The following is a 12,725-nucleotide window of genomic DNA, read 5'->3' as shown; positions in this document are numbered from 1 at the left end:
GATTTATGATTTTTAATTTCTCTGGATATTTATTATTTTTATGATTTTTATGATTTGAATGATTTGAATGATTTGAATGATTTTTATGATTTGAATGATTTGAATGATTTGAATGATTTGAATGATTTGAATGATTTGTATGATTTGTATGATTTTCATGATTTGTATGGTTTGTATGGTTTTTATGATTTTTATGATTATTATGATTTTTATGATTTTTATGATTTTTATGATTTTTATGATTATTATGATTATTATGATTTTTATGATTTTTATGATTTTTATGATTTTTATGATTTTTATGATTTTTATGATTTTTTATGATTTTTATGATTTTTATGATTTTTATGATTTTTATGATTCTTATGATTTTTAAGATTTATGATTTTTATGATTTTTAATTTCTCTTGATATTTATTATTTTTATGATTTTTATGCTTTGAATGATTTGAATGATTTGAATGATTTGAATGATTTGAATGATTTGAATGATTTGAATGATTTGAATGATTTGAATGATTTGAATGATTTGAATAATTTGAATGATTTGTATGATTTGTATGATTTTCATGATTTGTATGATTTTTATGGTTTTTATGATTTTTATGATTTTTATGATTTTTATGATTTTTATGATTTTTATGATTTTTATGATTTTTATGATTTTTATGATTTTTATGATTTTTATGATTTTTATGATTTTTAGATAAAGTTTTTTAGTTTTTTTTTATTTTTGTTTTCATTGTTTTCATGTTCTTAGATTGTCAAGTTTTTTAATTTTTAGATTTGTTAGATTTAAATTTAGCCGACAATATTTCTCTTACACGATAACCAAAATTTTAAATAAAAAATCTTGAAATTCAGCAACTATAGTTATAGTTTTTTTAGTACAACGCTTTCAAACCAGACATTTCCCCTGTTATTTCAACCATTCCCAATTCAGATTCCGATTTTCGCAAAGTAAGTTGCCAACAACAGACAGCATCCTACTAGTAACAAGGATAGTTCCACTCTTCGCTACCAGTCAACCGTGTCTGCGCTGCCCTATTGAGTTAAAACTGTCATTCTGTTCCCAGCTGGCGGCTGGCTGGCACCGTGCACTGAATGCATTGTAGAACGAGCGTATTTTAGCATTTTTTTGCTATTCTTTTTCACTTCTGAAAACCTTCTGCCAGAAAACCTGCAGCAGCACTTTGGCACGATTCTAGATGCATTTTTTTTCCTAGGTTGAAGGAATGATTTGTTTAAAGGAAACTGTGCAGCACTTAAATGGATGAAATTTAGATTTTTGAAGAGTCTAACAGATATTTTTTTGGTTAAGGAATGTACACTGTTTATTTTTAAATGTTAATGTTTTTTCTAAATTTAATGACGCTTAAGTGCAACATGACATTGCATGAAAGACGTGGTTGCACTCCGGGCGACAGATAAATTTGCACGCCAGTTTTCGGCTGAATTATTCACAAGTTGTTTCATAATCGGATGTGAAGGCTAATATTTCTCTGATGCCGATCCATCGTGCACAGTGAAAAAGAAGAAATATTTCATATAACCTGTAAAAATATGTAAATTTACCTCATTTGATGTGTAAATTCACATTCTTAATCCTAACATTTTGCAGCCTTCCTAAATTGAACTTTATTTTTTACTGTAGACTGTATGAGCAGTGCCGAAAATGGATTGCTTCTCATTTTTGGGGTTTCTCCGGCGAGGTCAGTCGGAACCTTCTTGGCCGATTTGTGGCGCCATGAAAAATGGATCTAGGGAAAAAAATGCACGTGAGGCCATTCTTGAGGGGCCTGACCTCGATTAGTGATATTCTGTGTGTTGGAAAAATTTCATAGCTTTTGCGATTTTTAATGCTTTTGAGTTACTGAATTGAATTTTAATATTTTTTGAAATTTGCTTTCACATGGTTTATTGTATTACGACTACATTTTTAGAAAAGGATATTTATTTTTTCATATATTTTTTAATTTTTTTAAATCCTTTGTTCCTTTTTTTTACATCTGATTTTGTTTGTAAATAGGTACAACTTGAGTTTTTTAAAGGTGCTTTATGCTATTTTCTTTTATATGTTTATAGGACCTATTAAAAAAACTCTAGAACTGTTTAAATTCAATCGTTTAAATCTCCATCACATTTTTCTCATTAGCGTAATTGCGTGGTCAAATACTCAATTATGGAAATGAGACTCATAAAGACTCGATAAACATTGAATTCATCGTTGTCACAGCAGGAAAACACCCCACAAATCCTGTCCACATTAAACACGAAAACAAAAATAAAAACAATGTTCAGACGAAAAAAAAAATTGTTGCACCCCGTGACTGTCAAAAAAACAATTAAATTTCAGCCAAAACAACAACAATGGAATAAAATCCGGAATTCGGTGTCAGCTGCCGCCGGTTCCTTCCGGTTGATCGAGCTGAAAATTGAAATTGGATTCGAGAAGTGAGAAGGAAGGATGAGGATCGGCTGCGACGGGTCGGTAAATTCGACAACTATAAATTAAGAGGGCGGGTGGCGGGTGGGGGGGTGTCAATTTCAATTGGCGCAATATGTGCACTCTATGAGATTGGATGTGCTTGTTTTCTTTTATTCATTCTTTTGAACGGGGAAATGACCCGAGCAGAAGGAAGTTCTAAAAATTCATTTGAGGTATTAAAGCAAATAATTGTGGAATTTTTATAAAGGTAAACACAACAAAAGACCATCTTCAAAAAAAAGGAAGGGAGGATTAAAAAAAAAATATTGAAAAAATTATAACAGAACAAACTAAACAAAATAATGAAAATAAAGGCAGCACAGATCAGAAAGAATAAAAAAAATATGAGCAAATAAAAACAAATAAATGAAAAAAAGAACTAATCCCAATAAAATATATTAGAAAAAGAAAAAAAACTTAAAAAAAGAGATAAAATCAACTTGTAATGAAATCAACAAACAAGAACTAAAGAAAGTAACAAAAAAAAAACAGCAAAAAATTAAGGAGAAAAAATCAAACTAAAATAAAATTAATTATTAATTAATTATTATATAGCAATTCCATTCAAAAAGAACCTAAGCCGAAAAAAAATTCTCCAATATGGCTCATTTTTTCTGGGGGTTCCTTGTCTAAAATAATTAGACCCGTATATTTTTGTTTGGCCATTAGGGTGGTTCGAAAAATTGCAATTTCCGTAATTTTTTGCAAAAAACAGTTTTTCAAAAAAAAAAATTCTCCGCGCCATTTCATCCGATTTTAGCTGTATTAAAAGCAAAATAAAAGTAATAAGTCTGGCTATTTTTGAAAAATAGTAAGACGTTTCAAAAATCTAGCTTAACATTTCAAAAGTCGTATGAAAACATGAAATGGCGTTTTGACCGTGTCTGGACCAAAGAGCCTATGTCTGAAAATATTTTTTTCGGATTCCACGGAAAATTTCAAATATCAAATAATTGGTGATGTCGAACCGTACGTTTCCGAGATAAGATTTTTTGAAAATAAAAACGACGCGCCACGCGCAAAAACATAAAAATGACGAAAAAGAGAAAAAAACAACTTTTATTTCCATAAAATCATATCTTATTTTCATAAAATCATATCTCGGAAACGTATAGTTCGACATCGCCAACTTTTTGATGCGTTATGTGAAATTTTCCGAGGAATCCGATAAAAATATTTCCAGGCATAGGCTCTTTAGTCCAGACACGGTCAAAACGCCAATTTAATTTTTCATACGACTTTTTCAATGTTATGATAGATTTTTAAAACTTCTTACTATTTTTCAAAAATAGCCAAACTCATTGCCTTTATTTTGCGTCTAAGACAGCTAGAATCTGATGAAATGGCTCGGAGATATGATTTTTTGAAAAAGTGGTTTTTGCAAATTATGTCGGAAATTGCGATTTTTTAACCACCCTAGCGCGATGTAGGTCACCCTAATGGCCAAACAAAAAATACGGGTCTAATTATTTGGCCAAGAAACCCCCAGAAAATTTTTGAGCCCGATCGGAGAACTTTTTTTTTCGGTTTAGGCTCTTTTCAACTGGAGCTGCTGTATACAAATCCAAACTTTTTAAGGGGTTACATACTACATGTCGGCAAAAATTACAGAGGTTGTTTTTTAGCACACACTTATTTTTTCAAAATCTGTTTTCAGGGCATGAAAATGAAGACATTTGGATTGTTTCATTGCCGAAATATAGCTATTTACTGCTCATGTTCGCATAAATACTCCGGGACCGTTGTGTAGGGGTAAGCGTGGTTGCCTCTCACCCAGTCGGCTTGGGTTCGATCCCAGACGGTCCCGGTGGCATTTTTCGAGACGAGATTTGTCTGATCACGCCTTCCGTCGGAAGGGAAGTAAATGTTGGTCCCGGACTAACCTACAAAGGTTAGGTCGTTAGCTCAGTCCAGGTGTAGGAGTCGTCTCCCTGGGTCCTGTCTCGGTGGAGTCGCTGGTAGGCAGTTGGACTAACAATCCAAAAGTCGTCAGTTCGAATCCCGGGGTGGATGGAAGCTAAGGTGTAAAAAGAGGTTTGCAATTGCCTCAACAATCAAGCCTACGGACACCTAGTTTCGAGTAGGAATCTCGCAATCGAGAACGCCAAGACAATGCTGTAGAGCGAATAATTTGATTTTTTTTTTGTTCGCATAAATGTCCCATATGCAAAAACAGCAAGCTGAGAAAAACGCATTTAAAGTTTGTCCCATACATAAGGCTACGTGTTAATTTTTCGCGAAAAAACTGGATTTCCTCCTGATTTCTAGAACAAAGTACTGGATGTTATAGGCTCTTTCGAAAGAGCACACCATTTTGAATCAAACTGCATCAATAACTCGAAATCGATGAAAATGCATATGGGACATTTATGCGATCAGGGGCAGTTTAGTAGTTTTAAAAAACGGGTGCCAAGATATCTCAACATTGCTTCGACCAAATCAGCTCAAAATTTTGGTGAAGACTCGTTAAATCGGACCCGTGTACATGACGAAGGCCGATTTTCAAAAGGTTTATTTAAAAAAAAAGATAAAAATATTTTTCTGTTTTTTTATACATGAAAAATCGCCAGTTTTTGATTTTTGTATTTTTTGAAAATTCAAAATTTTAAAATCGGGCTTCGTCATGCACACGGGATATGTCTTGGGAGTTTGCACAAAAATTTTAGTCAATTTGGTCCGTCCCATCTCAAGATACCGTGGCACCCGTAAATCAACTCGGTGTTTAGGGAAAAACGCTCAGAAAGTTAGACAGTTTGCTTTGAGCATGGCAAAATTCTGAGCTTAAATCGTCTCTAACTCAGTTAAATCATGAAATATCTTCATAAAACTTTTAGGAGTGATTGAAATTAATCTTTTAAGTGTATTTAAAAAATTTCTGTACTATGAAATTTTGTGATTTTCTACATGTATGTAACCCCTTAAGAAAAAACGTTACTAAATCCACCTTTAGGTGGTTGGTGCCTTCCTCACATTCATAAAGTCAATACATTCAGTAAAAATAACAACATTCCCTCTTAACATGTCTAACAAATCAACTTTATCACTCATTTCTTTTAATAGGGTTCGCAGACCTTCAATATTTCTGGCTCATCGGCAAGGTCTGATAAAAAACCTATCCAACGATAGTTCAAATAGAAGATTCAGACAATATTTCTATCACAATATCTGAAATCCGGCGTCCAAAAAGTGTATAAATAAAACTTAAGTGCTAATAATTTTTGATAGGGTTGTCAGATCTTCGATGTTTTAGGCTCATTTGAAAAGTCTTTCGATTATCTAACTAACGTTACGTCGCATGATGGACCCGGACATCATTTTTCTTGAAATATCTGAGATCCGGCCTCCAAAAAGTGTATAAATAACACATAAGTGCTGATAACTTTTGATAAGGTTATCAGATCTTCAATGTTTTGGGTTCATTGGAAAGGTCTTTTCAATACCTTTCTAAAAATGTAAAACATGATAGGTTTTCTTGCAAAAACCACCCTTTTTACAAACTTCCGAACATACGTCAAAATCGTTTTTTTAGCATAACTTTTGAAGTACTGTTCTAAACTTGTTGATTTTAAATAGAGACCTATGGGACCCTAAGACGGATCGAATGAGACTAATACGGTCAAAATCCGTTCATCCAGTCCGGGGATAATCGAGTGAAATTTATGTGTCCACCCACCTACACACATCCACACAGACATTTGCTCAGAACATGAATTTTAAATCGCAATATTATTACAAAATAATTCTAGAGTTTTTTTGAACCAAATTTTGAATTTTTGCTTTTTGGGTATTTTAAAACCGCCTTGAGTCAGGGGTATTCAAAAACATCCAAATAGCGAAAATAAAAATATGGTTTATAGAACCTTTAAAAAAAAAAAAAAAACTCTGGAACTGATTTAAAACTGTCAACATCATGCTAACTTGCCTCGCTCGGGCTGCCCGCTGCACTGCGTTGATTATCGCCAATTCTGGTGGGTCATCGCGTGGCAATCAGAGGCCAATGAATAACGGGCAAATTATGCACTATTGATTGAATTTTGAAGAAAACTCGCGCGCTCATTCATTGAGCGATATTCATGGGGCTAAATTTTTTTTCGATGCCATTTTTTTGCTGCTTTATTTCGACGTTGAAAATAGGATTAATTTGGCTCGGCGCGGCTTTGATGGTTTTATTTTTGCTAAAACGAATTTTCCAATTTGAAAGGAAAAACTCTGAATGCAATGTTTAATTAAAAAAAACCTGCGGTGACACGAATGTTGAACAAGACAGGACAAAATCGTTCGCACGGGTGCGTTGTGCAATCAGAATCGAGCGCAGCAAAAAAAAAAAAAAAATAGAAAGCTTTATTGCTGCCAGTTTTTGGTGGCGAGCTCCATTAGATTGATTGATTGAATGATTGATGGTCTAGCTTTGGGAGGAATCGCGCCAGCCGCCTGGCGAGATGAAACTCAGGCTGGATTCGATGTCAATTCAGAAGGAGAAATTTTATCCGATATTGAGCACAGAAAAGTTGGAAACAGCTAAGAAAAAAAGACGTGGAAAACAAGATATAGCAGAAGCTTGATTTATTGGTAGCCGGGCCGGCGGATTTATGTTGGAAGTTCATTAATCAACAGTTTGTTTTCGCTAACCTTTTTCAGTGGAATAACAGCTTTTGAGGTCCCATAAAGCAAGTGACATTCCTTTTCCTAATTTTTTTCATTACAAAGAGAGATTTTTTAAAGCAATGATCATGAATTTGTTTACATAAGAGTTAAAAAAAAACTATTGAACTTCCACAACTCACCACCAAATTTATAAACAGTGTCGCAGCTGTTGCTCTGCAACGCTCTGGAATAAATATTTACTGCTTGCACACGCGTTTCTACCTGTTTTTCATCGACGTCGACGAGAGAAACAGGTGAAAATTAATGACGTGTGAACAAACACTGCTAGAGGTGTGCACCAACCAAACACCGATGTGTGCTGATGATGGCTTCGGTCGTGACCATTCGTCGGCAAGCTCCCCCTCGTAGCCGTGATCGTCTAGTGGTTAGGACCCTACGTTGTGGCCGTAGTAACCCAGGTTCGAATCCTGGTCACGGCAGTGTTCGGACACTGTCACGGGGAGGGGGCGGGGGTTATCTTTTTTTGCTGGCCTTAGGAATATCAAGAAGGATTATAAAGTTAGAAATGAACTTGAATTTTGATTGAAATGATAATGTTTTGAAAGTAATAGATATTACTTTCGTATGACAACTATCCCACTAATTGGGAATTGATAAGTTTTGGAACAATCGAGATAATTTGTTTTTTCTACTTTTAGAGTAAGAAGTTGTTGTTAAAAATTATACTGATACTGAACTGTACTGGGACTTAGATTGATTGCTTTGTTACTATATTTCAGCACTGTTCAATACTTGCTCATTTTTCTTTATTCAGTCCAGACTCGATTATTCGAAGCCTCGATTTTTCGAAGATTTTAATGATTTTAATTTATTTTCATAACTTTTTTCAATTAATTCCAAATTCAAGTTCTGCGACCTCATTTTAGTCAAGTGTGATCAGTTGATTGCCTATCAAATTACAAAATGCATTTTTCAATATTTCATCTCTGCCTTTTTGGCCGCTCTCTTAGATCAAATATTTCTGAATCATATTAACGTAGTTTAAGTGTCATACAAAAGCTCGTCAAAAAAAAACATTTTGTGATTCGATTAGCTGACGTTACATATATTCCAAGGAGATAGAAAATTGCTATTTAAAAAAAAATACAATAAAACACAAAAATAGTAACAAGGAATACGAAAAAGAATTCATTACAAAAGCATTTTGAAACGATTAGTCCAAAATTAAACCAATTGTACTTATTTTTTAATCTCGTGCACCTTTTCAGCCAAGGGGGCTCAAAGCTTTTGGAGGCCGGGACAAATTTGAAGCTCAAATGAGCTTGCGGGCCCAATTTACAAAATTAATAACCAATTAAATAACGTTTTTATAAATTAAAAAAAAACTAGAAAATACGTCTATAAGTTTAATTTTTATTTCTGTTAATTTTTAAAATTTCCGTTAATTCAAACTAATAGAAAACACGAAATGGCAGTTTTCTATCGGTATTGTTGATTTTATTGTTTCAGGTAGAATTTCGCCAGAATTTCAACATTTCAATGAAAAAATGTTAGAAAATGTTTTAAGGACTCGTTAAATTAAACTTCAATCATTATTTTCAAATAAATAATAAGTTTCGACAAAAAAAATTTAGCGAAAAAATATTTATTCATCAAAAATTCACTAAAATTCAAATTATGTTAATTAAACCCAAACAAGCTCAAATGATTCTAACTGCAGAGGAATGCATTTTTAATTGATTTCAACTGATTGCACTCAAATTTCTGTAGATTTTTAGAAGTTTTATAAAAAATATTTTTGCTCCTGGTTTTTCGAGCCTATTTTTAGATAACGGGGGAGGGTAACTAAAGTCGACAAAAGTTTTGTAATATTTTTGCATTGATCCTCCGATTTCATTATTTTGTCTGCTTAAATCAGTAGATAGTCAATCAGATTCGTTATCTAACTGTAACGAGTTCGAATCCCGAAGGAAGGTTTCTAAGTGCTAGGTAAGTTTTAAGGTCAGTTCATAAAAAGCTATGACTTTCAAATTATGTAATATTGAAAACTTAAATTTTTGCAATTATTACATCTTTCTACCTAAATCAAATTTGAACGTTTTATAAATATTTCCAATAATGTTTGATTAGAGTTTTGATGATATTAACAAGTTACTTACATTGAAACGTGTGAAATTGTATTATTTATTTTAATTTTTGAACAAAATATTTGTGTTTTATTTATCAAAATATTGATAAACCATTAGTTTTTTTATTTACAAAAATTAAAAAGAGATTAGTGCAAAAAAGTTTAAAATAAACCTTAATTTTGAAAAAGTATAAAATCCCTTGACAAGTGATCGACGCGCCATTTTACAAGATAATTCAAAATGGGTCCGCGGGCCATCAAAAATCACCTGGTGGGCCACGTTTGGCCCGCGGGCCATACTTTGGTCACCCCTGTTTAAAGCAAATGGTTCAGCCAATGTCAACAAAATTTGATATCCTACTTGTTTTTGATTTTTTGGACAATGTTCATCCTATTTAAAAATAAGTCATTTAGCTTAATATTTGTTTTCAAGAAATTGAAAAATAATACCTACCGAATCAATTTATTAATTAATTAGCAAGCGCCATTAAAAACAAACGACCTCAGTCACTTGACGTTTTACCTTTTCTCGTCGAAGGCTGACTAAAATCGAGCGAGAAACGAAGGAAAAAAAAGAACAAAGGCCTACCACCAGAAGCGCGTGAAAGAGTGAGCCAGTGATGCCAGGAGACTTCCTCTTACTTTTTGTCAGTTTAATGCTGAATGTTTCAAATAACATGAACTGCGTCACTAAAATGCGCTGAAAAAAATTTAGGTCGGTAATAGAAATTAGGAGGACAACAGGGCATTCTCGTCAGACGAGAATAGACATTGAAAATATGATGTAAAATGCTTGTAAAAGAAATACGAATAACTTTTGGTAACAGTCAAATCAAACAGAAATGTACTCATATGCTGTTCTACTGGTTGTTGTACTTGGTTTTAGAAAATTTCGATGAACACCCCGGATTATTGAGCATCATTCAGACACCACCGCTTACGGTGATGGGAATGGGTATATTCCCCCTTAATTTTTAACGAATTTCAAATCAATTACAATCTTTTAAATATATTTTTGCACATTTTAAGACCTAATTTCGGAAAAGACGTGATGAACTTTAGGTTTTTTTTTTTTCATTTATCGATATTTTGCAAATTCGTGATAGTAGCGTAACTGTAATAATATTTTAAGCATTTTGTGATACTTTTTGTTAACATTTTGTTTAATAGTATTGATCACCGAAAATTTCCGGGTTTTCGGTTTTTATTTATGCTTTTCGGTGAAATTTAAATTTAGTTTAGGACCTTAAGTTTTAATATTGTGATTTTTTTTCAATGTCACCTTTTCATTTTTAAACTAACTTTTCTTGGAAGCTACTGATACGGTTTTCAACAGTCAAGAATATTCATTAAATTAATAATAAATTAAATAATAAATTATTAATAAATTAATAACGATTCCGTTGAGTCAAAATCAATATTTAAAAATGTCCAAAATACATGTTTGCTCTTATTTCAACAAAAGTTTCATTTTTGAACAGTCAATAACATGGACAATCGAATTAACATGGTGCGCCTTCTAAAAAAAACTCCGTCGTAAATTTGATTTACCACCTTAAATTGAAATTTAAATTTTATTTGACCGATATTTTCCGTTTTTTAAATTATAACAACGGTACACGGAAAAAATCAATTCTCAAAATCCTGAATTAAATTCAAGAAAGCGAGAACCACGAAGAAATATATTTACGTTTATAGTGCAAATGCACCATACTCATGAATAAATCCTTTCGTGGTTCTCAAATTCTTGAACTTGATTCACGATTACGAGAATTGTTTTTTTTTGTGTACCAGATTTTGCATCACCTTTAAAATATTTAAAAAAAAAACTATAATTTAAAAAAAGAAAAGTCTTAATACAGCAAAATCTACAATGTTTCGAAACAAAACATCACAAAATGCACTGAAAAAAAAAATGAAGAGTATGGTGCATTTGCACTATAAACGTGCATTTATTCCTTCGTGGTTCTCGCATTCGTGAATTTAATTCACAATTTCGAGAATTGATTTTTTTTTCGTGTGGTTTATACATTAATATAGTCGAAAATTTGAAAATTCGAAAATAAACCTTTTGTGTTTTATTCCGATGTGTTGCTCAAAAAAAAATTTTTTTAGGAGTTTCCTAAAAGATTATCAATACAAAAATAATAGTAATACAATGTATTAAAAATAGTTTACAATCGATTGTTGATTTTGTTCAATGAACATTTGATTTTTTGTAATTTTTGGGCAGCGAGGAACATGGATTGTGAAAAATATTAGCATCGGCCTAAATTTAATTAATATCTCACTAGAACAGAAAGACTATCTTTATAAATATATAATAGATTTCCGTGATTACCATTCTAACAAGCTGCCTTTATTGCATTATCATGTTCTGAAAAATGAATTTTCAACTGAAAAGCAAAAAACCATCCAGCAGCCGCCAATATTTGCCAATCGACTGCACCGACCACCTGCAAACACTTGTTCGAATTCCGATTTCCATTTTCGGCCCCGATTCGAATTTCCCGCAGTTGGCCACCCCCAGCTGCTGCTCTGCCGAAGCTCGACTTACCATCATCCGTCGAAAGCTAAATATAACTTATCCGAGCATGGTTGTGCTTATGCAATGGAAAACCGCCACCCCAACTCCACCACTGCCTCGATGGAGTCGATATTGTGCTGCGTGGTGCAGAATCGAGTGCTTTTTTTTGGGCTGTCCAACCACGGCGACAAGTCGATTGGCTTTCGCTGACTGACTGATTGGACCGCGACCTGCTGTCGAGTCGGGTTGGAGTGGTGCAGGCAAAAAATCGTGGAACAGGTATTTTTCGATTGTTTCGCTGAGTTGCTCGAGTTGTCGATTTAATTGGAAAAACGAAACTATTGGCACTACGCCCCCCGGGGCATGGCCTTCCTCTAACGTGGGATTTCTGCTCCAGCGCCTCTGACGAGACAGGAGAAACCGGGACCGACGTTTTACTTCACCATCCGATAGAAGCTCAGTGGATAAGGCGGGAATCGAACCCGCGTCTCATAGCATCATCGGGATCGGCAGCCGAAGCCGCTACCCCTGCGCCACGAGACCCATTTTAATTGGATCGAAGCTAAAAACCACAAAAGCTCCCGTTGAAGTGGGTGCACTCGGCGACCCCCGACAGCCGTGATCGTCTAGTGGTTAGGACCCTACGTTGTGGCCGTAGTAACCCAGGTTCGAATCCTGGTCACGGCAATGTTCGCACATTGTCACGGAAGGGGGTGGTCGATTTTTTTTTTCGAGGAAGTCTGGTTGCAAAGTAGCTTAATCGGATTGAAAGCTTTTGATACGGGTTGAGCTGTAGACTGCAAATTACATTTTACATAGTCACGCAGCACTGCTGGGGTGAAGGTGAGGCGAAGATCTATGATGAAAATGCAACACAATTTCCATCCCTTTGCTATGCAGAGTTATAGTGCGGAAACGGTAGTGTCAGTCTTCGTTTAGACCTGGTCTAAGCGTTTGCGGTGTCTTCCCACACCCTT

General features: G+C 34.0%; 1 protein-coding gene and 2 non-coding genes across 6 annotated transcripts in view; all 3 read left to right on the top strand.

The window, feature by feature from the left end:
* Window positions 1-12,725, top strand: part of LOC120430271 (calcium uniporter protein, mitochondrial) — a 252,751-nt gene that overhangs the window by 23,074 nt on the left and 216,952 nt on the right. The window lies entirely within an intron of this gene.
* Trnah-gug (transfer RNA histidin (anticodon GUG)) lies at window positions 7,501-7,572 on the top strand. Its single transcript has one exon. It is a non-coding gene; the product is annotated as a tRNA-His (tRNA).
* Window positions 12,364-12,435, top strand: Trnah-gug (transfer RNA histidin (anticodon GUG)). The gene has a single exon. It is a non-coding gene; the product is annotated as a tRNA-His (tRNA).

The sequence above is a fragment of the Culex pipiens genome, chromosome 3 (assembly GCF_016801865.2).
Source record: "Culex pipiens pallens isolate TS chromosome 3, TS_CPP_V2, whole genome shotgun sequence".
NCBI classification, from domain to species: domain Eukaryota; kingdom Metazoa; phylum Arthropoda; class Insecta; order Diptera; family Culicidae; genus Culex; species Culex pipiens.
Note: the sequence above shows the minus strand (reverse complement) of the source record. Positions and strands in the feature narration are given on the sequence as shown.